This window comes from Brassica napus, unplaced genomic scaffold (assembly GCF_020379485.1).
Source record: "Brassica napus cultivar Da-Ae unplaced genomic scaffold, Da-Ae ScsIHWf_1370;HRSCAF=1946, whole genome shotgun sequence".
Lineage (NCBI taxonomy): Eukaryota > Viridiplantae > Streptophyta > Magnoliopsida > Brassicales > Brassicaceae > Brassica > Brassica napus.
In genome coordinates, this window is record NW_026014788.1 from 92,022 (window position 1) to 97,434 (window position 5,413).

The window sequence follows — 5,413 nt, forward strand, 5'->3', positions numbered from 1 at the left end:
CCAGGATGAATCGCGATGTAAGAAGCTTGATTTTGATACATAAAGTAGTGGAGAATCACCAGGAAGCTGAATAAATCTCATAGGAGTTAGGATGAAGAAGCTATCCCACTTTCAAATCAGGTGATCCCAGTTTTCCTGTTTGGGAATATGACAGCTTCTTTGTCATTCTAATCAAACCAGGATGAATCGCGATGTAAGAAGCTTGATTTTGATACATAAAGTAGTGGAGAATCACCAGGAAGCTGAATAAATCTCATAGGAGTTAGGATGAAGAAGCTATCCCACTTTCAAATCAGGTGATCCCAGTTTTCCTGTTTGGGAATATGACAGCTTCTTTGTCATTCTAATCAAACCAGGATGAATCGCGATGTAAGAAGCTTGATTTTGATACATAAAGTAGTGGAGAATCACCAGGAAGCTGAATAAATCTCATAGGAGTTAGGATGAAGAAGCTATCCCACTTTCAAATCAGGTGATCCCAGTTTTCCTGTTTGGGAATATGACAGCTTCTTTGTCATTCTAATCAAACCAGGATGAATCGCGATGTAAGAAGCTTGATTTTGATACATAAAGTAGTGGAGAATCACCAGGAAGCTGAATAAATCTCATAGGAGTTAGGATGAAGAAGCTATCCCACTTTCAAATCAGGTGATCCCAGTTTTCCTGTTTGGGAATATGACAGCTTCTTTGTCATTCTAATCAAACCAGGATGAATCGCGATGTAAGAAGCTTGATTTTGATACATAAAGTAGTGGAGAATCACCAGGAAGCTGAATAAATCTCATAGGAGTTAGGATGAAGAAGCTATCCCACTTTCAAATCAGGTGATCCCAGTTTTCCTGTTTGGGAATATGACAGCTTCTTTGTCATTCTAATCAAACCAGGATGAATCGCGATGTAAGAAGCTTGATTTTGATACATAAAGTAGTGGAGAATCACCAGGAAGCTGAATAAATCTCATAGGAGTTAGGATGAAGAAGCTATCCCACTTTCAAATCAGGTGATCCCAGTTTTCCTGTTTGGGAATATGACAGCTTCTTTGTCATTCTAATCAAACCAGGATGAATCGCGATGTAAGAAGCTTGATTTTGATACATAAAGTAGTGGAGAATCACCAGGAAGCTGAATAAATCTCATAGGAGTTAGGATGAAGAAGCTATCCCACTTTCAAATCAGGTGATCCCAGTTTTCCTGTTTGGGAATATGACAGCTTCTTTGTCATTCTAATCAAACCAGGATGAATCGCGATGTAAGAAGCTTGATTTTGATACATAAAGTAGTGGAGAATCACCAGGAAGCTGAATAAATCTCATAGGAGTTAGGATGAAGAAGCTATCCCACTTTCAAATCAGGTGATCCCAGTTTTCCTGTTTGGGAATATGACAGCTTCTTTGTCATTCTAATCAAACCAGGATGAATCGCGATGTAAGAAGCTTGATTTTGATACATAAAGTAGTGGAGAATCACCAGGAAGCTGAATAAATCTCATAGGAGTTAGGATGAAGAAGCTATCCCACTTTCAAATCAGGTGATCCCAGTTTTCCTGTTTGGGAATATGACAGCTTCTTTGTCATTCTAATCAAACCAGGATGAATCGCGATGTAAGAAGCTTGATTTTGATACATAAAGTAGTGGAGAATCACCAGGAAGCTGAATAAATCTCATAGGAGTTAGGATGAAGAAGCTATCCCACTTTCAAATCAGGTGATCCCAGTTTTCCTGTTTGGGAATATGACAGCTTCTTTGTCATTCTAATCAAACCAGGATGAATCGCGATGTAAGAAGCTTGATTTTGATACATAAAGTAGTGGAGAATCACCAGGAAGCTGAATAAATCTCATAGGAGTTAGGATGAAGAAGCTATCCCACTTTCAAATCAGGTGATCCCAGTTTTCCTGTTTGGGAATATGACAGCTTCTTTGTCATTCTAATCAAACCAGGATGAATCGCGATGTAAGAAGCTTGATTTTGATACATAAAGTAGTGGAGAATCACCAGGAAGCTGAATAAATCTCATAGGAGTTAGGATGAAGAAGCTATCCCACTTTCAAATCAGGTGATCCCAGTTTTCCTGTTTGGGAATATGACAGCTTCTTTGTCATTCTAATCAAACCAGGATGAATCGCGATGTAAGAAGCTTGATTTTGATACATAAAGTAGTGGAGAATCACCAGGAAGCTGAATAAATCTCATAGGAGTTAGGATGAAGAAGCTATCCCACTTTCAAATCAGGTGATCCCAGTTTTCCTGTTTGGGAATATGACAGCTTCTTTGTCATTCTAATCAAACCAGGATGAATCGCGATGTAAGAAGCTTGATTTTGATACATAAAGTAGTGGAGAATCACCAGGAAGCTGAATAAATCTCATAGGAGTTAGGATGAAGAAGCTATCCCACTTTCAAATCAGGTGATCCCAGTTTTCCTGTTTGGGAATATGACAGCTTCTTTGTCATTCTAATCAAACCAGGATGAATCGCGATGTAAGAAGCTTGATTTTGATACATAAAGTAGTGGAGAATCACCAGGAAGCTGAATAAATCTCATAGGAGTTAGGATGAAGAAGCTATCCCACTTTCAAATCAGGTGATCCCAGTTTTCCTGTTTGGGAATATGACAGCTTCTTTGTCATTCTAATCAAACCAGGATGAATCGCGATGTAAGAAGCTTGATTTTGATACATAAAGTAGTGGAGAATCACCAGGAAGCTGAATAAATCTCATAGGAGTTAGGATGAAGAAGCTATCCCACTTTCAAATCAGGTGATCCCAGTTTTCCTGTTTGGGAATATGACAGCTTCTTTGTCATTCTAATCAAACCAGGATGAATCGCGATGTAAGAAGCTTGATTTTGATACATAAAGTAGTGGAGAATCACCAGGAAGCTGAATAAATCTCATAGGAGTTAGGATGAAGAAGCTATCCCACTTTCAAATCAGGTGATCCCAGTTTTCCTGTTTGGGAATATGACAGCTTCTTTGTCATTCTAATCAAACCAGGATGAATCGCGATGTAAGAAGCTTGATTTTGATACATAAAGTAGTGGAGAATCACCAGGAAGCTGAATAAATCTCATAGGAGTTAGGATGAAGAAGCTATCCCACTTTCAAATCAGGTGATCCCAGTTTTCCTGTTTGGGAATATGACAGCTTCTTTGTCATTCTAATCAAACCAGGATGAATCGCGATGTAAGAAGCTTGATTTTGATACATAAAGTAGTGGAGAATCACCAGGAAGCTGAATAAATCTCATAGGAGTTAGGATGAAGAAGCTATCCCACTTTCAAATCAGGTGATCCCAGTTTTCCTGTTTGGGAATATGACAGCTTCTTTGTCATTCTAATCAAACCAGGATGAATCGCGATGTAAGAAGCTTGATTTTGATACATAAAGTAGTGGAGAATCACCAGGAAGCTGAATAAATCTCATAGGAGTTAGGATGAAGAAGCTATCCCACTTTCAAATCAGGTGATCCCAGTTTTCCTGTTTGGGAATATGACAGCTTCTTTGTCATTCTAATCAAACCAGGATGAATCGCGATGTAAGAAGCTTGATTTTGATACATAAAGTAGTGGAGAATCACCAGGAAGTGAATAAATCTCATAGGAGTTAGGATGAAGAAGCTATCCCACTTTCAAATCAGGTGATCCCAGTTTTCCTGTTTGGGAATATGACAGCTTCTTTGTCATTCTAATCAAACCAGGATGAATCGCGATGTAAGAAGCTTGATTTTGATACATAAAGTAGTGGAAGCCTGAAGCTGATCCAGGAAAGGAGAAGTTAGCTATCCCAGTTCAAGCATGTGAGAAGCATCCCAGTTTCAAAAGGTGACCAGTTTTCCTTTGATCACACAGGATGAACCATTTCGAATTTTCTTGTTGATGATACATTTAATAGTGGAGAACCTCAGGAGTTGAATAATCTCATAGGAGTTAGGATGAAGAAGCTCTCCCTTTATTTTCAAGATCCCAATCCCTTTAATCTTTTGATCTTATTTTCCTGCTTGGTTGAATCATTCTAATAACAAAAGGATGAATATGTAAGAAGCTTGATTTTGATACATAAAGTAGTGGAGAATCACCAGGAAGCTGAATAAATCTCATAGGAGTTAGGATGAAGAAGCTATCCCACTTTCAAATCAGGTGATCCCAGTTTTCCTGTTTGGGAATATGACAGCTTCTTTGTCATTCTAATCAAACCAGGATGAATCGCGATGTAAGAAGCTTGATTTTGATACATAAAGTAGTGGAGAATCACCAGGAAGCTGAATAAATCTCATAGGAGTTAGGATGAAGAAGCTATCCCACTTTCAAATCAGGTGATCCCAGTTTTCCTGTTTGGGAATATGACAGCTTCTTTGTCATTCTAATCAAACCAGGATGAATCGCGATGTAAGAAGCTTGATTTTGATACATAAAGTAGTGGAGAATCACCAGGAAGCTGAATAAATCTCATAGGAGTTAGGATGAAGAAGCTATCCCACTTTCAAATCAGGTGATCCCAGTTTTCCTGTTTGGGAATATGACAGCTTCTTTGTCATTCTAATCAAACCAGGATGAATCGCGATGTAAGAAGCTTGATTTTGATACATAAAGTAGTGGAGAATCACCAGGAAGCTGAATAAATCTCATAGGAGTTAGGATGAAGAAGCTATCCCACTTTCAAATCAGGTGATCCCAGTTTTCCTGTTTGGGAATATGACAGCTTCTTTGTCATTCTAATCAAACCAGGATGAATCGCGATGTAAGAAGCTTGATTTTGATACATAAAGTAGTGGAGAATCACCAGGAAGCTGAATAAATCTCATAGGAGTTAGGATGAAGAAGCTATCCCACTTTCAAATCAGGTGATCCCAGTTTTCCTGTTTGGGAATATGACAGCTTCTTTGTCATTCTAATCAAACCAGGATGAATCGCGATGTAAGAAGCTTGATTTTGATACATAAAGTAGTGGAGAATCACCAGGAAGCTGAATAAATCTCATAGGAGTTAGGATGAAGAAGCTATCCCACTTTCAAATCAGGTGATCCCAGTTTTCCTGTTTGGGAATATGACAGCTTCTTTGTCATTCTAATCAAACCAGGATGAATCGCGATGTAAGAAGCTTGATTTTGATACATAAAGTAGTGGAGAATCACCAGGAAGCTGAATAAATCTCATAGGAGTTAGGATGAAGAAGCTATCCCACTTTCAAATCAGGTGATCCCAGTTTTCCTGTTTGGGAATATGACAGCTTCTTTGTCATTCTAATCAAACCAGGATGAATCGCGATGTAAGAAGCTTGATTTTGATACATAAAGTAGTGGAGAATCACCAGGAAGCTGAATAAATCTCATAGGAGTTAGGATGAAGAAGCTATCCCACTTTCAAATCAGGTGATCCCAGTTTTCCTGTTTGGGAATATGACAGCTTCTTTGT